Raw genomic sequence first — 23,054 nt, 5'->3', positions numbered from 1 at the left:
ATAACATCTTCATTTTGTCCTCCATGTCAGGCACTTGGACGGTTTGGGTTTTTGGTTTGATGTCCTATCTTCATTCCCAACTTTGCAGGTAGGCTTAAACCCCCTTTTACAGATGAGGAAATGGAGAATCAGAGGGACATTTGCTTACTGTCCCCACAGTCACAAAGTTAGTGATGAAGCAGAGATTAAAATCCAGGCAGTCCCCAGAGAGCTGCTGGCAGTTGGCATTTCCAAGAGGTATCCTTCTGCTTCTCTTAGGACAATGACACGTGAAGTGATGGCTTGTCCCTTGGAGAGGTTGTAAGGTGCTGGGAGAGAATACTAGAACCTGAACTCTAGGCCTCATATAAGATAATGGATGAAGACAGCACATTTTGGCCTGTGTTTGAGGCTTACCCCAATTTACCCAGGTAACCTTGAGGCAATCCTACCTCTTGGTCCACAAAGGATGTTATGGGGGAGGGGATGTAGATGCTTAAAATCTGTCTGGATCCTTTTCCAACAGGAACATTTTGAGGCTCAAGACCCAGGAAAATGCACACTATTAAAAATGGTATATAGCACCACAGGCACAAAGTGTATTGTTACAGTGAAATCTTTGAATTTGCAATATGGTTTATATTCAGGTTTCACTGTATTTAAACATTTTCATTTCTAAGAGAAGAATTTTGGTAGCAAGAGGAGGTGATCTCTAGGGTAACCAACCATCCTGTCATGCTAGTGACTCTGCTGACCCTTCAGTCCTGGGCACACATGGACCATTGGTTCCTCTAGTGTCTGCAAAGATTACTTATTTATTCCTGAATGGAATCAAAGTCAAGCCTTTGGAATCTGGGCTTATAGGTGTTATATGTCAGATAGTGCTGGGCCCTTAGGCACATTTTTCTTACTGAGGGGCTTTATTCAGTGCAGGCCTGTTTCCTTTTACACACATCACTTTCTTGTGCTTTGCAGATACTGCATTTTTTAGAAATTGAGGATTCATGGCAATCAGATGTCAAGCTAGTCTATTGGTACCATTTTCCCAACACCACTGCTTATGTCTGTCACATTGTTGGTAATTCTCACAATTTTTCAGACTTTTTAATTATTTTATATTTGTTCTAGTGATCTGTGATGTTACTGTTACAACTGTTTTAGGGTGCCATGAAGCACACCCAACTAAGACAAGGAGCTTACCTGAGAAATGTGTGTGTTCTGACTGCTCCACCAACCAACTGTTCTCCATCTCTCTCCCCATTCTCAGGCTGGGGTCCCTGTTCCCTGAGACACAACAACACTGAAACTAGGCCCATTAATAACCCAACAAGGGCCTCTATGGGTTCAAGTGAAAGGAATAATCACACATCTATCACTAAGTAAAAGCAAGAAATAATTAAGCTCAGTGAGGAAAGCATGCTGAAAGCTGAGACAGGCTGGAAGGTAGGCCTCTTGCACCAAATAGCCAGCTGGTGAATGCAAAGGACAAGTTCTTGAAGGAAATGAAAAGCTCTATTCTCGTGAACATATGGGTGATAAAAAAGCAAAAGTCTTATTGCTGATATGGAGAGTTTTAGTGGTCTGGAAAAATGAAACCAGCCCTAACTTTCCCTTAAGCCAAAGCCTAATCCAGAGTAAGATCCTAACTCTGCAATCCTGTGAAGGCTGAGAGAAGTGAGGAAGCTGCAGAAGGAAAGTTTGAAGCCAACAGAGGTGGGCTCATGAGGGTTAAGGAAAGAAGCCTCCTCCATAAAAGAAAAGTGAAGCAGCAGATGCCGATGGAGAAGTTGCGGGAAGTTCTCCAGAAGATCGAGCTGGGAGAGTTAATGAACCTGAGAGAGTTAAGGAAGCTCCACTCAACAACTGATTTTCAATGTAGATGAACAGCCTTCAGTTGGAAGAAGATGCCGTCTAGGACTTTCACAGCTACAGAGAAGTCAGTTCCTGACTTCAAAGTTTCAAAGCACAGGCTGAAACTCTTGTTAGGGGCTAATACAACTGCTGACTAAGTTGAATCCAATGCCTATTCACCTTCCTGGAAATCCGTGGGCCCTTAAGAATGATGTTAAATCTACTCTGCCTGTGCTGCATAAATGGAACAATGAAGCCTGGATGATAGCACATGTTTACAACATGGTGTCCTGAATATTTGATGCCCACTGTTGAGACCAATACTCAGGAAAAAAGATTCTTCAAAACATTACTGCTCATTGACAATGTACCTGGTCACTCAAGAGCTGGACAATGAGGTGAATGTTGTCTTCAGGCCTGCTGACAAAGCATCCATTCTGCAGCCTATGGCTCGGGGCTGGGGGAGGGGGAGGGTCATTTAGATTTTTAAGTCTTATTAAGTAATAACATTTCATAATGTGTAGCTCTTGTAGTTAGTGCTTCTTGTGATGGATCTGGGCAAAGTAAATTGAAAACATCTGGAGTTCTGGATCAAGATAGTGACATAGGGAGACCCTACGTCTTCCTCCTCTCTGGATACACAAGACTTACACCTCTTCATAGAGCAATTCCTCCTGAAGAACTGAGGGGTGACTGAACAACTTCTGTACAGCAAAAGATAAGACCACATAGATGGTGTTGGCAAAAGAGGTGGAGACATGATAATGAAGGAAATCCTCCTTCCTTAATGTTCCTTAATGAAACGTCAGAGGGGAAGAATGGTATTGAGGGACCTTAAGCAGATTCATTTGCCATGGGTGAGGAGAAAAGCTATGGTTTAAAAGACCACATAGAATATAAAGGAACTGGCCCTAGAACATGCCGAATGACTGAGGAGTTGCTGCAACTTTCTCAGGGTTGCACTGGCTGGTGAGTACCATGGTCTGCATTCTCCTTCCTTCTTGACAGCACAGATGGGAACAGGGTTCTGGCATGATAGTTGGCCTGCCACTTCAGGAAGGCCTGGGCCCTGAGTCCATACCAGCCCCGGATTCTCTGGGGTGCAGGTAAAAAGCCACGGCTTGAAGGATCCATTGGAATGTAAAGGAGCTAACCTTAGAATACTGCCAAATGGTAGGGGAGCTGATGGAACTCTGTAGGTCACAGAGGCTGATGAGCACCATGGTTAATGTTCCTTTGCCACCATGATAGCATTAGTAGGATTAGGGTTCTGGGCACCCTCTGGAGGCTATTGCCTCAGTGAGCCCCAGGCACCTAGCCCACACCAGCTTCAGCTATCCCACTAAGATGGGCCCAGCATGGCACATACCATGACACCCCTGGTTGGCAATCACTATAGATAGCCAGCCTTCTCACCAAGGTGGTGCAGGCACAAAGCACCCCAGAATAATCCAGGCCTATCTGAAAGAAAAAAACCTACAACCAAGAATACTCAACCTGGCAAGGTTATCTTCAGAATTGAAGGAGAGAGAGAATTTCTGACACAAAAATTAAAAACGTTCATCACCACTAAACTGGCCTACAAAAAATGTTAAAGGTACTTCTTTGAATGGAAAGTAAAAGGTCATAATTAGAAGAAAATTATAAATAAAAAGATGTAAAGTGGGACAACATATGTATAGGATATAGAAAGGGGAATAAAGTTCTTTTCGATGTTCAAACTTAAGTGACTATCAACTTAATATAAACAGTTGTGTGTGTGTATATATATATACATATATATATGTATATATATATGTATATATATATTACATGTGGACCACATGCTAACCACAAGCCCAAAACCTATAATATACATGCAAAAAAAAATAGAGAAGTAAGAGTGTAACACTACAGAAAGTCATCAATCATAAGAAAAGAGAGTGGGAGAGACACATAGCAAGACTACCGAAGAGGGGAAAAAAGTGACCAGGAAACAATGAATAAAATGGCAGTAAGTACATACCCATCAATAATTACTTTAAATGTAAATGGTGGAAATACGAGAGATGTTCTTCAGCAGAAGAAAGGATAAAGAAGATGTGGTTCATATATACAAGGGAATATTACCAACCATGAGAACTTTACATCAACATGGATGGAACTGGAGGGGATTATGCTGAGTGAAGTAAGTCAAGCTGAGAAAGACAGTTATCATAGGGCATCACTCATGTGGAACACAAGGAATAGCATGGAGGACCACAGGGGAAGAAAGGGAAAACTGAATGGGAAGAAATCAGGGAGATAAACCATGAGAGACTCTGGTCTCCAGGAAACAAACTGAAGGTTACAGAAGGGAGAGGGGTAGGGAGAAATGGTAACTGGGTGATGGGTATTAAGGAGGGCATGTGTTGTGATGAGCACTGGGTGTTAAAAAAATTAATAAAAAATAAAGGTCCAAAGGGAAAGAAAATGTAAATGTTCCACTTAATAAACATAGGGTAGTTGAATGGATTAAAAAAGAAAGACCCATCCATATGCTGCCTACAAGAGACTCATTTCAGATAAAGACACATATGGACTGAAAGTAAAGGACTGAAAAAAAAATTCCATGCAAATGGGGGGAAAAAAACCAATGTAGCAATTTTTATATCAGAAAAAATGGATTATAAAACAAAGACTATAATGAGGGACCATGAAGGACATTACAGAATGATAAAGGGATCAATCCAAAAAGAGGATATAACAATTGTGAATATCTATGCACCCAACATTGGAGCACCTAAATACTTAAAGCAAATATTAATAGACATAAAGGGAGAAACTGACAGTAAGATATTTTAACACTGCATTTACATCAATGGATAGATCACCCAAGCAGAAAATCAAAAGGAAACGGTATCTTTGAATGAAACATTAGACCACATGGACTTAACAGAACATGTACAGAACATTCCATACAAAACCAACAGAATACATGTTCAAGTTCATATGCAATATTCTGTAGGACAGATCACATGTTGGGCCACAAAACAAGGCTTAATAAATTTGAAAAGGTTGAAATCAATCATTTTTTATGACCATAATGGGTTTGAAACTAGAAATCAATCATGAAAAAAATGAAAAGATACAAACATGTGGAATCTAAACAACATGCTATTAAATGACCAATGGATCAGTGAAGAAATCAAAGAGAAATTTAAAAAAAGATACATGGAGACAAATGAAAACACAATCGCCAAAATCTTTGGCACACAACAAAAGCAGTTTTAAAAGGGAAATTTAGGGGCACCTGGGTGGCTCAGTGGGTTAGGGCCTCTGCCTTCGGCTCAGGTCATGAGCCCCACATCGGGCTCTCTGCTCCGCGGAGAGCCTGCTTCCTCCTCTCTCTCTCTTTGCCTGCCTCTCTGCCTACTTGTGATCTGTCAAATAAATAAATTAAAAAATCTTAAAAAAAAATAAAAAAAAAAATAAAAGGGAAATTTAGGAGCACCTGCGTGGCTCAGTTGGTTGAACATCCAGCTCTTGATTTTAGCTCAGGTCATGACCTCAGGGTCCTGGGATTGAGCCCCAAGTTGGCTCCATGCTCATGGGGAGTCTACTTTAGGATCCTCTCTTTGCCCCTCTCCTGGCTCTTTCTATCTCTAAAATAAGTCTTTAAAAAAAGAACAGAAATTCGTAGTAATACAGGCCTACCTCAAGAAACAAGAAAAATGTCAAATAATCTAACCTTACACCTAACGAGACTAGAAAACAAACCCAAAGTTTAGTAGAAAGAAGAAAATAAAAATCAGGGCAGAAATAAAGATCTTTAAATAACCACAAAAGATCAGTGAAACCAAGATCTGGTTCTTTAAAAGGGTAAAATCGATAAAACTTGAGCTAGATTCATCAAGAAAACAAAAGTGGGAAAAGAACCCAAATAAAACTTGAAACAAAAGAGAAGTAACTTATGATATGACAGAAATACAAAGAATTTTAAGAAACTACTAGGAAAAATAATAAGCCAACAAACTGAACAACCTGGAAGAAATAGTTAAATTTCTAGAAACAAACAATCTTCCAAAACTGAATCAGAAAGAAATAGAAAATTAAAACAGACCAATTAATAGTAACAAAATTGAATCCGCAACTGAAAAACTCCTAACAAACAGAAGTTCAGGACCAGGTGGTGTCACAGGAATTCTACCAAATATTTAAAGAAGTTAAATTGTTACTATTCTCAAAATATTCAAAAAAGAAGAATAATAATAATAAGAAGAAGCAGCAAGAGAGCTTCTGAATGTACTCTGTGAGGCCAACATCACCCTGACAATCAAAACCAAATAAAAACACAATTAAAAAAAAGAGAACTATAGGCCAATGTCCCTTATGAAAATAGGAGCAAAAATTCTCAACAAAATACTAGTAAATCACATACAACAATATATTAAAAGAATTATTCACCACTTACCAAGTGCAATTATTGAATCATCCTTGCATCCTAAGAATAAAGCCTTGGGATGCAAAGATGATTCAATAATTGCAAAAAAAAAGAAAAAAAAAAGAAAAAGTGATGCACAACATTAATAAAATGATGGATTAAAAATAATATGATCATCTCAATAGAGAAAGCATTTAACAAAATAAAACATCCATTCATGATAAAAACTCAATGAATTGGGTTTAGAGGGAACATACCTCAATATATTAAAGGCCGTATATGAAAAGCCCACAGCTAACATACTGGTGAAAAAGTCTTTTATTTAAGATCAGGAATAAGGGGGGTGCCTGGGTGGCTCAGTGGGTTGAAGCCACTGCCTTCAGCTCAGGTCGTGATCCCAGGGTCCTGGGATCGAGCCCCGCATCGGGCTCTCTGCTCAGAGGGAGCCCGTTTCCCTCTCTCTCTTTCTGCCTGCCTCTCTGCCTACTGGTGATCTCTGTCTGTCAAATAAAAACTAAAAAAAAAAAAAAAAGATCAGGAATAAGGCAAAGAAACCTACTTTCACTACTTTCATTCAGCATAGTACTGGATGTCCAAGCTACAGAAATCAGAGGTGAAAAAGAAAGAAAATACATCCAAATTAGTAAGAAAAAAAATTAAATTGCCACTATTTGCAGATGACATGATCCTATACAGAGAAAACCCTAAAGACTCCACCTGAAAATTATCAGAATAAATGAATTCAATAATGTTGCAGTATACAAAATTAATATAAAGAAATCTGTTGCATTTTGTTACACCAATAATGAACTAGCAGAAAGAGAAATTAAGAAAACAACTCCATTTACAATTGTACCAAAAAGAATAAAATACCTAGGAAGAAATTTAACCAAGGTGGTGAATGACCTATATTCTGAAAATATAAAACATTGATGAAAGAAATTAAAGATGAGCAAGCAAATAAAAAGATATATCATGTTCATGGATTGGGAGAATATTCAAAAGTCTATACTATCTGAAGTAATCTACAGATCCAATGTAATCTCTTATCAAAATATCAATAGCTGCTATAAACATTCGGGTGCACGTGCCCCATGTCCACAATAGCCAAACTATGGAAAGAACCTAGATGTCCATCAACAGATGAATGGATCAAGAAGATGTGGTATATATACACAATGGAATACTATGCAGCCATCAAAAGAAATGAAATCTTGCCATTTGCGACAACATGGATGGAACTAGAGCGTATCATGCTTAGCGAAATAAGTCAAGCAGAGAAAGACAACTATCATATGATCTCCCTGATATGAGGAAGTGGTGATGCAACATGGGGGCTTAAGTGGGTAGGAGAAGAATCAATGAAACAAGATGGGATTGGGAGGGAGACAAATCATAAGTGACTCTTAATCTCACAAAACAAACTGAGGGTTGCTGGGGGGAGGGGGTTTGGGAGAAGGGGGTAGGATTATGGACATTGGGGAGGGTATGTGTTTTGGTGAGTGCTGTGAAGTGTGTAAACCTGGTGATTCACAGACCTGTACCCCTGGGGATAAAAAATATATGTTTATAAAAAATAAAAAATTAATAAAAGAAAGTGAAACATCAAAAAAAATATATCAATAGCATTTCTCACAGAACTAGAAAAAAATACTAAAATTAGTAGAGATCCACACTGTCCTAAATGTACATTAATTAAGCAGTTTTGTGTCAATGAACTTCTGGTTTAAAAGAAATACATTTAGTTTTGAGTTTATTTTTGTGTGTGGTTTAAGAAAATGGTCCAGTTTCATTCTTTTGCATGTTGCTGTTCTATTTTTCCAGTGACATTTCTGGAGGAGACTGTCTTTTCCATTGCATACTCTTGCCTCCTTAGTCAAAGATTAATTGGCCATATAATTATGGGGTTATTTCTGAGCTTTCTATACTGTTCCACTGATCTATGTGTCTCTTTTTGTGCCAGTACCATACTGTTTGAATTATTATAGCCTTGTGATATAACTTGAAATCTGGAATTGTGATACTTCCCACTTTGTTTTTGTAAGACCAAAACCCACAAAAATCCTAGAAGAAAACAGACAGCAATTTCTCTGACATTGGCTGTAACAACATCTTTCTAGATATGTCTCCTGGGCAAGAGAAAGAAAAGGAAAAATAATCCATTGGGACAGCATCAAAATAAAAATCTTCTGCACAGTAAAGACAACAATCAACAAAACCGAAAGACAACCTACTGATGGAAGATGTTGGCAAATGACATAGCCAATAAAGGGTTAAAATCCAAAATATATAAAGAACTGATATAACTCAATACCCCCAAAATAATCCAACTTAAAAAAATGGGCAAAAGACAAGAACAAACATTTGTCCAAGGAAGATATACACATGGTCAACAGACACATGAAAAGATGCTCAGTATCACTTAATATCAGGGAAATGCAAACGAAAACTCCGAGATATTACTTCATACCTGTCAGAGTGGCTGAAATAAAAAAAAATAGGAAACAAGAGTTGACAAGGATGTGGAGGAAAAAGGACCCTCCTGCACTGGTGGTAGGAATGAAAACTGGTGCAGCCACTGTGGAAAACAGTATGGAGGTTCCTCGAAAAATTAAAAATAGAAATACCTTACCATCCAGCAATCGCACTAGTGGGTGTTCACCCAAAGAATATATGAACACTAATTCAAAGAGATACATGCACTCCAATGTCTACAGAAGCATTATTTACAATAGCCAAATTACAGAAGCAGCCCAAATGTCCATCGATTGCGTGGATAAAGATGTGGTGTATATATATACAATGATATTTGAAACAACGTGAATGGAGCTAGAGGGTGTAATGCTAAGTGAAATAAATCAGAGAAAGACAAATACCATATGATTTCATTCACTATGTGGAACTAAGAAACAAACCAAATGAACAAAGGAAAGAGACAAACCAAAAAAGAGACTCTTGACTGTCGAGAACAAAGAGATGGTTCCCAGAGGGGAGGGAGGTAGGGGGATGGGCGAAACAAGCAGAGGGAATGAAGAGTACACTTATGTTAATGAGCACTAATATAAGGGATTATTGAATCACTGTATTGTACACCTGAAGCTTATATAACACTGTATATGTTAACTACACTGGAATTGAACATAAGATAGATTTCATAGTTTGTTTTTGAAAAAGCCGAATCTAAACTATTTTGGTTTTGTTTCCTTTTTCTCTTTAAGGTAACCACAAGGAACATTACTCTATAGTTGCCAAAGCAATAAGTAATTCATTGAGATTTTCACCATGTAAGGGAGCAAAAGGTAGAAACTGGGAGATTGGGAGGAGAAAAGAAGGATTGGCCAGTGGTCTCCAGAATGGTGTGGGTACGCCCTGGGCAGGCTCTGGGAAGACAACGGTCTTGGGCAGGCCTGTTCCACCCTGGCTGCCCAGAAGCACATAGGAAGTTTTAAAAAATTGACCAATGTGCAGCCCCTCCTCAGGGGACCACATTTTACTTCTCTCATCTCCAGCAGTTGGCATGGTGCCTGGCATGTAACGATTTAGTAAATGTTTGTTGAATGAATGAGGGATTGAATTAACGAGTTTAATGCATCATTGCACTTGACAGTTCTGTTGGAGTCACTTTTGCGCTGGGAAACATTTTCTGTTTTTTTCAGAACTAGTTTTTGAAATAAAGGCTTGTGTTTTTCAGGGTGTTCTGAAAGCCCATTATGTGACATAACCTCTCAGGCAGTCATTTTACACAGTCTGAAACTCCCTCATCTGTCCACCCATCCATTAACAGATGCGTTCACTTATTCCTTAAATGCATCTTGTATGGGCCTAGCAATCTGTCAGGTACTGCAGGTAAAAGATGCCAATGACATTTTCTGTGCTCAAAGAGCTCACAGTGTGACTAGAAAGACATGATCTAGGTGTGTGCTGTAGGAGCGCCCAGGACAAACTGAGAATCAGAATCAATCTGTGATCAGTTGCCTTACCCCCGTGTTCTCCTCTAAGATTTGGAGCTACCTCATTTCATGGTGCCTAATGGTTGCCCAGCACAACATTCCTGTTTTCCAGCCTTGCATACAGAACTCCTGTCTTGTCCTTTGGAATCAAGCTTGCTTTTGTCCTGAAATTAGATGTTGACCTTGCAACATATCATTACCTGTTAATGCAGCAGTCACCCAAAGGAGCAGGCTGGTAGTGGGGTATCTAGTCCTCCAGAAGGTTATTTAGTAAAGGTCCTATGCTCAGTAAATGACTCCTTGGGGCCCAGGAGAAGAGGTATTTGCAGAGAGAAAGCTCGTGCCACATGTGCTTTGTCTAATTCTTTAAACTTATGCAAGGTTGCCTACTGGATGCTAAGAAGATGAAAGCTAGCTGTTACCAACAATTCCCATCACATCTAATGTTCCCTCATATAGTTGCATGAACTTGATGTTATTACCCTGTTTTTCTGAAGATGTGGAAGCCAAGGCTCAGAGATCTGAAGAAACTTGCCCACAGCGGCCCAGCTAATTAGTGGAGGAGCTGAGGCTTGAGCTGGGCAATTCCAAAATCCATTTCACCTCCTGGTGCAGACGTTTTGTTTTCAGAGAGACGAAAATTTTAGCAGCAGAATAGCTGGTTGTGCCACTTGGGGGGCCCTTAAACATGCAAGGAGTGGGAAATAGATTCACTATGGAAAAGAAAGTGCCAATTGCCACTACTGCCATCTTCTTGGGGGAGCAGCCGAGTTAATACTGATGGAAGGTAGTGGTAACCCTGCCATTACTTTCTGCTAGTTAGGGAGTAACTAGCAGAGGTCAGAGTCAAACAGGATCACTTGATTCTGTTCAAGAGAAGGTGTTTTGAAGCCCGTCAGTGCTTTGTTTCCTCAAAGACTTTTTGCTTAATGTGATCCTTAGTGCATTTTGAAATATGCAAAGGTTGGTTCAGATTTTCAAGACCTGATATAGGTTGTGTAGAACAAACGGCTTTGTGGGAGAAATGGGCAGAACTTGGAGGGAATTTTGGCATACACTGCTTGGGAGCAGAAGAGTGACACTGGCAGGAATTTGGGACCGGAGAAGAAAGGGAAATCCCTGCGGGTGGACTGGTCAGGGGGACCTTTAAGAATTGCATGTGGTAGAATTGCTGGTTTGTTATGGAATAGTTATCTCTTACCGCCATGGTGAGACACTTTTAATCTTAAAGAAGGTGGACTTGGGTCCAGTTTGGCTTGCATTGGAGGAGAGAAGGGGACAGATCCAGTGTGACAGAGAATGTAGTAAGAGCTGGAGAATGGAGCAAGATGTCCAGGAGTCATCTAAGTTTCCTGTGAGAACCCCCTGAATTCTGGCCAAAATACTGACCATAGGGTTGGGGGTGATGCTATGCTTCCTATAATGTGAATCTGTAAGTACCAGGAGATCTTAGAAAGTGAGAGACCTTGGGGATCAGCAGGTAACAGATGCCTAAACAGATCCTTGGTTACAGTCTCCAAGGGTCCCCTTCCCCAGATGACTTAATTCCATTGGTCTGGAGTTACGCCTAGGAATTAGGATTCTTAACTCACTCCCCAAGGAATTCTGATGCGCAGCCAGGTGTGGGCATGACTGGTTTCCTTTCATGTTTTTACATCTGAGAAAAAGGAGGCTCCGGGAGTTTGAGGAGGTCCATGGTACCACAGAACTCTTCTGTAGCAGAGTTGAGGACAGAAGCAAATTCTATGACTCAGCAGAGGGCACCTCATGGACAAATGGGCAGAAGAGGACTTCCTAAACTTTCTATGATACTTTCTCAAATAAGCATGTCCTTCTAAAGCCTTAAAGAGCCTTAGTATATGTGCTGCCGAAGCAAGCACCTTAAAGAGCCTTAGAAGCACAGGTGAAGAGTTGGGTGATTGAGTGACCTGGACACCTGCCTTCTCGGGGTACCAGTTGGCTCCCACGTGCCATGGTGTGACATCAGCCGGCCAGTTTTTCCCAAACGGCTGATCCAACCAGTGGAAGCAGATGAAGAGCCCTGACAGCACAGCACTTTTCTCTACAGCTTTCTGGATGCACATAGCTCCGGGGATCAAATGGCCCCTATTGTTCTCAAAGAAAATTCATACAGAATAAGCACTTTTGACATTAAAATGTACGCGGGTTAGGCATTTGCCAGCTACAATCCTCCATTCTTTCCAGGCGCTCTTTCTGTCTATTGTCTTGTGTTTCACAGGCAAAGTGACCTTTCAGCATTTCCAGCTGCAGTCCTGAGTCACAACTCTCTCTGTGTGCACCGACCTGGAGAAGCCCCAGATGCTGGGACAGGTTTTCTGTCCGACTACCCATCCTTTCTCCCTCTAGTGCTTTTACAACCTGCTGCCAGAGAATCTTCCTGGACAGCCCACCAGGCCAGTCTTCTTCAGAAAAAATTCTGTCCACTCCTACTGTCTACAACTTAAAACCCACCTCTTCCCCTGACCAGCCTGGTTCCCGCCCCCTCCCACCAGGCAATGCTGCTGCCCCACTTAGAGCCTTGCCTTGGCTTCCTGGGGCGTTTGTGACTCTGTGCCCTTGGACCCTTTATTGCTGCTGCCTGAAAGACCTGCCTTTGTTGAGCACACACTGCCCAGAGCAAAAAAACAGGCCTTTCCGGCAGAGAAAATATAATGTGCAAGGTGCTGTTTTCACTGTGATGTCTTTCTCCACTCACCTCTGGACTCTGCTCATAGATCCCCAGTAATATCTTGTGTAGCGACTCGATTTCATTTGTCGCTTCCCAGTTAGACTGCCAGCTGCCTGACAACCGTAAGTTGTTTTATCTTTATATCTTTATCCCTAGCAAGGCTCTGGATTCAAAGGGGGTAGTGGAGTCAATGTTGGTTCAACAAATGACTGAAGGAATGAATTCCGTTCACCCTAACAGGATTATGTTTCTGGGGTCGGGGAGAGGGGGCATCCTGGAGAGGCAGGCTGGCTTTTGGATTCTGTCCTCTACTTTTAGAGACCAACCCTATAAATGGCCTTAGTAATGACCAAAGGCTGTGAAATGACCGTGTTTCCTTGTCCTTCAACCTCCAGGCTGTCCTTTGATTGTGGTGCTAGATCAAACTCTTCTGGCCCCTGGGGTTCAGGTGGGAGAAGAGCAACATGTTTGAATTGAATTCCTCATGGGAACTCCATATTGCTGGAACCCTCATCTTTTACAAATCTGGTAGTTAGTGGGACTGTTGTCTACATAACCATGGCTTTATTTATCCATTTTATGCTGATGGGCTTTCCATTCATCTGCTCAGGCTACCACAGCAAAGTACCACAGACTGGGAGACCTCAAAAACAAAGTTATGGTCTCACAGTTCTGGAAGCTAGAAGTCTGAGATCAAGGTGTTGGCAAGGTTGATTAATTTTTTAAAAAAATGTTTGAATCAGAGAAAGAGAGCATAAGCAGGGGCAGGGAGGGGCTGAAGCAGAGGGAGAGAGAGAATCTCAAGTAGGCTCCGTACTCAGCATGGAGTCTGACACGGGGCTTGATCCCATGACCCTGAGATCATGACCTGAGCTGAAATCAAGAGTTGGACACTCAAAAGACTAGCCACCCAGGTGCCCCAGGGCTGATTTCTTCTGATACCTCTCTTATTGGCTTGTAGATGGCCATCTTCTATCTTCGATGGTCGTCTTTTTGTACATGTCTGTGTTCTAATATGCTCTTATTATAAGGACACCATATGGGATTAGAGCTTACCCCAGTGACTTCACTTTAAGTTAAGTACCTCTTCAAAGACCCTATTTCCAAATATAGTCACATTCTGAGGTACTGGGGTTTAAGACATCAACAGAACAATGGGGGGGGGGCACATGATTCAGTCGGCAATAGACGTTTAGGTTGTTTTCAGTGAAGCTGAACCATGAGCCAGTGAAGATATCCTTTTGCATTTCTCTGTGCACACATGAGGTAATAAGGTAAATAAGAGGTCACAGAGTCAGTATAAAGGATCGGGTTTTTGAGCTTGCTTGTGTGTGATTTCTCTCCAAATGGTTATAGGAATTTCCCTCTGCCCTGAAATGTATAACAGGTCTTTGTCCACATTCTCATTGGTACTTAGTATTGCCAGCCTTTTGTTTTTGCCAATCTGATCAATGTTATAAAAAAAAAATTACCGCCTACATTTGTCCTTAGTTCTCTGTTCCATTCCCTGTAGAGAGCCAGTATTCTCTTTTTTTGTGTTCAGTCTTTCAGAGAAAGTTTGTACCTTGCCTCTGGCTTTCCGGAAATATAAGCATTTCCCATGTTATTATATAAACTTCCTAAAAGTTGTTTTTAATAGCTGTGTACTATTCTGTGAATAAATGTGCCTACTTTTGACAAACACCCCTTAACTGTTGGACATTGATTGTTGTTTCAATTACAAAAAATTCCTTTTAGAAAAGTTTTCAATCCATGAAAAGAATGAGGCACCCATAATCCTAGTGCCTGTTGACATTTTATGGTATTTCTAGTTTTTCTTTTGCAGTTTAAGAACTTTTCTAGTTCTTTTTTCTTTCTTTCTTTCTTTTTTTTTTAAAGTAAGTTCCACATCCAGCAGGGAGCCAAATGTGGGGCTCGAACCCTTGACCCTGAGATAAAACCCATGATCTGAGCTGAGATCAAGAGTCAAATGCTTAACTGACTGGGTCACATAGGTGCCCTTCTAGTTATTCTTTTTACTACAGTTTAATACATCCCACAGAGTTTGGATTATTTTCTTATTTAATTTTACAGTGTGAGCCATGTCCCAAGTGATCAAAATCTTGCAACCCTTTGTTTTCTGCTCCAATGAGCACGTGGTGGAATGAAAACCAGTGAGGCCATAGTAGGGATTGGTTTGAACATCATCTATGATTTTAAAATATCCTTAAAAGGTAAATCAATTGTCAAATTTATCTTTTTAAATTACTATCAGTAAGAAATTACTCTGACAGGAGAGAGGGAAGATGGCAGAATAGGAAGAACCTGAGCTGACCTTGTCCTCTGAACACCCTGAGGTACCAGTGACATCTACACGCGTAACTGAAAACAGCCTGAAGACGGGCAGAACGGATCTTCCACAGCCAGTCATAGAGAAAAGACCCCATCAAAAAGGGTGGGAGGAGTAGAGAGGCTATTGAGATCCAGACCCTGAGCACAACTAACCACAAATAGGACGGACACCACAAGCACAGAGCGGGGAAGAAGATCAGAACCCACATTAGGTATCCCTAGCTGTGGGGATCCTTGAGGGGAAAACCAATCCCTATAACTCTGGCTTTGAAAATCAGTGGGGCTTAACTTTGGAAGCTTTAGAAACCTGCAGGGCTTAGCTCCAAGACAGCTAGAGATAATAGGAAGCTGAGTCTGCACACTTAAAGAACCAGCCTGATAAATAACTTGGGAGACGCAACATAGGGCAGCAGTTTGAAAAGTGCCTGGGGATATATACGAAGGAGAATTATTGCCTAGTCGTAAGGCTGTGCTGGAGGGGCAGGGGTCTGCGGAAGATTTCTCTGGGAACAAAAGTGCTAGTGGGTGCCATTTTTCTCGACCCACCCCCAGCTTAGAATGATCAGTTGCTGGCTGGAGCCAATTCTAACACTTTCCATCTAAGTTTTTGGCACCAGCATTCTTCTGCAGGCCTGTCCCAAACCAACACACCCACGGGGGCAGGCATCCCTCCAAAGCAGTGACTGCCCCGGCCAGTCATCCTGCCAGAGCAGGTGGCCCCAACGAGGATCAGCTTCACTCCAAAGCAAGTCCTGCACTGAGGATGTGGGGGGATAACACCACACCCCAGCATGCATTTCAATTCCTGCAAAAGGTCTCTTTGCTGGCTATGCAGGGAGAAATTCCTGCCCCATGGTGCACATGCAGCTGCCACAGAGGCCTAAGTGCAAACAGCTAGGTTGAATTCCAGCCCACCCATCAGTGAGCCCCTGGTGGCCACAGCCACGCCTCACATTATCATGAGGAGCAAATCATGCCAATGTGCCTATAGAAGATGAAGTAAGGGGGCACCTGAATGGCTTAGTTGCTTAAGTGTCTGCCTTCAGCTCGGGTCATGATCTCAGGGTCCTGGGGTCAAGCCCCATATCAGGCTTCCTGCTCAGTGGAGAGTCTGTTTCTCCAGTTCCCCCTGCCTACTGCTCTCCCTTCTTGTGTTCTCTCTCTCTCAGGTAGATAAATAAAAATCTTAAAATAAAAGAAAAAAAAAAAAAAAGAAAAGAAGATGAAGTGGGTCACAGCAGCCAGTCGGGCTGAAGGCCAGACTCATCTACCACTATGTCCATTGCAAATGTGGCTCAGCCACAACAGTAGTTAGCACAGAGCCCACATATAGAATACCCTTAGATGCCTGGTCCTAGTGAACAGGGGGGATTGCACTATAAGATACCACAGGGCCTCTTTTTCCAAAGACCACTACTTTGGGGGCAGCTGGGTGGTTCAGTTGTTAAGTGTCTATCTTCGGCTCAGGTCATGATCCCAGGATCCTGGGATCAAGCTCCACGTTAGGCTCCCTGCTCAGCAGGAAGCCTGCTTCTTTCTCTCCCACTCTCCCTGCTGGTGTTCCCTCTCTTGCTCTGTCTCTCTCATATAAATAAATAAAATCTTGAAAAAAAAACAAAAAACGACCACTACTTTGAAAACCAGGAGACTCTGTAACCTACCTGATACATAGAGAAAAACAGAGAGAAAAAGACAAAATGAGGAGACAGAAAATATGTCTCAAATGAAAGAACAAGGCAAAATCACAAGAAAAGAGCTAAACAAAACAGGATAAAAATATATTTACTTGATAAGCACTTTGAAGTAACTGTTAAAACAATATTCACTGGACTAAAGACAAGAGTGGATAAACTTAGAATTTCAACAAAGATGTAGAAAATACAAAACAACAACCAGCCAGGGGCACCTGGAAGGCTCAGTCAATTAAGTGTCTGACTTCTGATTTTAGCTCAGGTTATGATCTCAGGGTTGTGGGACTGAGCCCCACATCAGGCTCCACACTGGGTATCAGGACTGCTTAAGATTCTCTCTCTCCTGCTGCCCCTCCTCCCATTCCCATGCTCTTTCTCTCTCTCTAAAAAACAGACCCCCCCCCCAACCACCAAACCAACCAGTCAGAACTGAAGAATACAATAACTAAAATGTAAAATACACTAAGGGAATCAAGCAGATTAGAGGTTGCCAAAGAATAGATCAGTGGGCTGGAAGACAGGATAATGGAAAGCAACCAAGCTGAATGGCAAAAAGAAAAAGTAATAAAAAATGAGAATAGGTTAAGGAACCACTATGACACCATTGAGCACAACATTCACATTATAGGGACAGTGGAAGGAGAAAAAGAAAGAAGGGTACAGAAAATTATTAGAAGAAATAAGAGCTGAAAAGTTCCCTAATCTGGAAGAAACAAATGTCCAAGTCTAGGAAGCAAAGATATAAACTCAAGGAAGGTCACACTAAATGACATAATAATAATAATGAAAAAAACTAAAGATACACTCTTAAAAGCTGTAAGAGAAAAGAAAACAGTTACATAGAAGGGAAATTCCCTAACACTACTAGATAATTTTTCAGTGAAAAACATAGACCAGGGGCACCTGGGTGGCTCAGTGGGTTAAAGCCTCTGACTTCGGTTCAGGTCATGATCTCAGGGTCCTGGGATCGAGCCCCACATCGGGCTCTCTGCTCAGTGGGGAGCCTGCTTCCTCCTCTCTCTCTCCTGCCTCTCTGCCTGATTATGATCTCTCTGTCTGTCAAATAAATAAATAAAATCTTAAAAAAAAAAAAAACATAGACCAAAGGGGAATGGCACGACGTATTCAAACTGCTGAAAGGGAAAAAACCCCACAACCATGAATACAGTAACCAGCAAGATTGCCATTCAGAAACGAAGGCGAAATAAAGACTTTCCCAGACAAAAGTTAACAGAGTTCAACACCATTAAGTCAACAAACAAGAAATGTTAAAGGGTATTAAATGGGAAGAAAAGGCCATAACTAGAATAAAATTATGAAAGGAAAAAATTTCACTGGTAAAACCAAACATACAGTCAAGGTAATTTAATCACTTATAAAGCTACTCTGAAGGTCAAAACGCAAAAGTAGTAAAATAATTTTTTTTTACAAAAATTAGTCAAGGAATATGATCAATAAAAAGATGTAAAACATGACATAATTTATATAAAACATGGAAGGGGTAAAAATAAGTGCTTTTAAGATGCATGCAAACTTAATAGAGTTTGCTATACACATATGATGTTATATATGAACCCTATGATACCACAAACTAAAACCTGTAATTGATATACAAAAAATAAAGAGAAAGTAATGCAAGCACTGCAATAAGTAAAGACATTAAACCACAAGGGAAGACAGCAAGAGAAGAAGAAACAAACCAAGAACTACAAAAACAACCAGAAAAAATTTTTAAAAAGCAGTAATACACAATTACCAGTGATTACATTAAATGTATTTGGACTATATGCTCCTCTTATCTGAAGAGATGAAAAACAAGACCCATCTACAAGCTTCCTACAAAAGACTCACTTTAACCTAAAGCACATACAGACTGAAGTTGAAGGTTTAGAAAAAAGACATTCTATATAAATAAAAGTAGAAGGGAAAAAGGCAGGGTAGTTATACATCTATCAGGAGGAAAAAATCCTTTAAAACAAAGACTGAATCAAGAGACAAAAAAAGACAATACATGATAACAAAGGGATCAATCCAATCAGAGAATATAATAATTTTAACTATCTATGCACCGACATTGGATCACCTAAATACATAAAGCAAATATTAATAGATATAAAGGGGGAATTTGACAGTAATACAGTAACAATAGGGGACTTTAACACCCCATCTACATCAGTGGATAGATCATTTTGACAGAAAATCAATAAGGTAACAGGTTTTGAATAACACATTAGACCTGATGAACTTAGCAGATATATATATATATATATATATATAGAGAGAGAGAGAGAGAGAGAGAGAGAATGAATGATGAATGAATGAATATTTCATCCCCCCAATCCCAGAATACATATTCTTTTCTAGTACACATTTTTTAGAACAGGTCATGTTAGGTCACAAAACAAGTCTCAAAAACTTTAAGAAGACTGAAATGAGATCAAGTATGTTTTTTGACTACAATAGTATGAGACTAAAAATATTAAAAAAAAACTTGGAAAAGAACACAAACACATGGAGGTTAAATAATATGCAACTAAACAATGAATGGTTTAAGAAATAGAAGAAGAAATAAAAAATACAGGAAGACAATTGAAAATGGAAACCCAGTGATGCAAAATCTTTGGGATGCAGCAAAAACAGTTCTAAGAAAGAAGTTTATAGTGATACAAGCCTATCTACTTCAAGAAACAAGAAAAAAATCGGATAATGTAAGCTTACACCTAAAGGAACTGGAAAAGAAGAAAAAACAAAGCCCAAGGTTTGTAGAAGGAAGGCAGTAATAAAGAATAGAACATAAATAAATAATCTAGTGATTAAAAGAATATAAGGTGTGCCTGGGTGGCTCACTTGTTTAAGCATCTGACTCTGGATTTCAGCTCAGGTCATGATCTTAGGGTCCTGGGATCAAGCCCTTTGTCAGGTTCTGTGCTCAATCAGGAGTCTGCTTGGGATTCTCCCTCTCCCTCTGTCCCTACTCCCATTCATGTGCACACTTTCTCTCTAAACAGAAATCAATAAAAATCAATAAAAAATCAATAAAAGAATACAAAAGATCAGTGAAACTGAAAGCTGGTTCTTTGAAAAATAAAATTGATAAATTGGCCAGACTTTTCAAGAGAGACAGCCCTCAAATAAAGTGAGAAACGAAGGAGGAGAAATAACAACAAACATCTCCAAGTAAAAGTGTTATAAAATATTATGAAAAATTATATGCCAATAAACTGGACAACTTAGAAGGAATTAATAAATTTCTAGAAACATACAATCCTTCAAAACTGAATCAGTAAGAAATGGAAAATTTGATTAGATAGATAACTAATAATGAAAGAGAATCTGTGGGGAAACAAAACAAAACAAAACAAAAAAACCCAACAACAAACTCCCAGCAAACGAAAGCCCAGGATCAGATAGCTTTATAGGAGAATTCTACCAAACATTTAAAGAAGAATTATTACCTATTCCTATCACACTATTCCAAAAATATAAGAGGAAGAAAAACTTCCAGATTCATTCCATAAGGCCAGCATTACCATAAATACCAAAACCAGACAAAGGCACTACAAAAAAATAAAACTAGAGGCCAATATTCCTGATGAACATAGATGCAAAAATCCTCAACAAAATATTAACAAAGGAAATACAACAATACATTAAAAAAAATCATTCACCACAATCAAGTAGTGTTTATTCCAGAGATGCAAGGATGGTTCAATATCTAGAAGTCAATTTGATAGAGAACATCACAAAGAGGAAGGATAAAAATTATATAATCTCTAGAGATTCAGAAAAAATCATTTGATAAATGCAACATCTGTTCATGTTAAAAACATTCAATAAAATGAGGTTAGAGGGAACATACCTCAACATAGTAAAGGCCATATATGAAAAAACCCACAACTAACATCATTCTCAATGATAAAAACTGAATGCACTTCCTCTAAGATCAGGAACAAAGTAAAGATCCACTCGCCATTTTAATTCAACACAGTACTGGAAGTCTTGGCTACAGCAGAGAAGAAAAACAAGTAAAAGTCATCCAGATTGGTAAGGAAGAAGTAAAATGGATACTATTTGCAGAGGACAATACTATCAATAGAAAATCCTGAAGATGCCACCAAAAATTTATTAGCATTGATAAATGAACTCAAAGTGGAAGGATACAAAATGAATATACAGAACTCTGTTGCATTTCATTACACTAACAAAGCAGAAAGATAAGTTAATAATCCATTCAAGTTGCACCAAAACAAAAAACAAAAAACAAAAAACAACCCAACAAAAACCAAACACCCCAACCTAGGAATACATCTAACCAAGGAGATGAAGATAAAATAAACAAATGCAAAGGTACACCATGCTTCTGGGTGGGAAGTATACGGTCAGAATGTCTATACCACCCAAAGCAATCTATAGTTTCAGCACAATCCCCATCGAAATACCAACAGCTCTTCTCAAAGAATAGAACAAATACTACTAAAATTTGTATGGAATTGACAAAAGAGTTCAAACAGCCAACAATCTTGAGAAAGAAGAGTTAAACTGGAATCATCACAATCCAAGATATCAAGATAAGCTACAAAGCTGTAGTTTCCAAAGTGGGATGGTACTGGCACAAAAATAACATATACATCAATGGAAAAAGACGGAGAGCCCAAAACGAACCCGCTCTCATATGGTTAATTAGTCTATGACAATGGAGGCACAAGCCTACAACGGGGAAAAAACTGTCTTTTCATAAAGGGTGCTGGGACAACTGGATGGTTGCACACGAAAGAACGAAACTGGAGCACTTTCTCACATCATACAAATAATATAAACTCAAAATGGATTAAAAAACTAAATTTTGAGACTTGAAACCATAGAACTCTTAAAAGAAAACACAGGTGATAATCTCTTGGACATTCACTTTAATAATATATTTATGAATATGTCTCTTCGGGAAAGCAAAATGAAAGGAAAAATAAACTATTAGGACTATACTAAAATAAAAAGGTTTTGCACAGCAAAGGAAACCATCAAAACAACCCAAAAAACCAAAAAACCCAAAAAACAAAAAGGCCAGCCACTAAAAGGGAGAGTGTATTTGCAAATAATATATCTATCTGTAAGGGGTTAGTATGCAAAATACATAAAGAATTTATACAAATAAATACCAAAAACCCCTAAATAGTTTAAAAATGGTCATTAAAAATGTCTAAAGTCACTGTTCCAAAGGAGAAATGGTCAATCTTTTCACATGAAAAGATGCTCAACATCCCTCATCATCAGGGAAATGCAAGTCAAAATCACAATATCACCTTACACCTGTCAGAATGGCTAGAATCAAAAAGATGAGAAACATTAAGTGCTGATGAGGATGTGGAAAAAAGGAAGCCCTCGTGTGCTATCGGTGGGAGTGTAAGTTGGTGTAAGCACTCTGGAAAACGTGGAGGCTTTTCAAAAAATTAAAAGTAGAAATACCATACAATCAAGTAATTCCGCTTCTGGATATTTACCCAGAGAAAACAAAAACACTAATTCGGAAAGAAACCTCTTATGTCTATTGTAGCATTATTTACAATAACAAAAATATGGAAGCAGCCCAAGTGTCCCCTGATAGATAAATGGATAAAGAAGATATGGACACCCACATCCCACCATGGAATTTTATTCAGCCATATAAAATATGAAATCTTGTCATCTGCAAGAATATAGACAGGCCTAGAGGGTATTTTGTTTTGTTTTATTTTTGTTTTTAAAATTTTTAAATTTGTTTTGTTTAAAAAATTTAAATTTGTTTTGCTTTTAAATATTTTATTTATTTGGTAGAGAGAGCGATCACAAGTAGGCAGAGGGGCAGGCAGAGAGAGAGAGAGGAGGAAGCAGACTCCCTGTTGAGCAGAGAGTCCGATGCGGGGCTCGATCCCAGGACCCTGAGATCATGACCTGAGCTGAAGGCAGAGGCTTAACCCACTGAGCCACCCAGGCGCCCCCCTCCTCAGGGTATTTTGCAAAGTCAGATAATTCAGAGACAGAAAGACAAGTATCATATGATTTCACGTACATATAAAATCTAAAACCAAAACAAATGAATACAGAAAAGAGAAACAGAGTCCTTGAGAACAGACTGGTGAGGGCCAGAAGGAAGGTGGACTGGGAGAAGGTGAAATAGAAGGGGACTA

This window comes from Mustela lutreola, chromosome 6 (genome assembly GCF_030435805.1).
Source record: "Mustela lutreola isolate mMusLut2 chromosome 6, mMusLut2.pri, whole genome shotgun sequence".
Classification (NCBI taxonomy): Eukaryota; Metazoa; Chordata; class Mammalia; order Carnivora; family Mustelidae; genus Mustela; species Mustela lutreola.
This window is presented reverse-complemented; position numbering follows the sequence as displayed.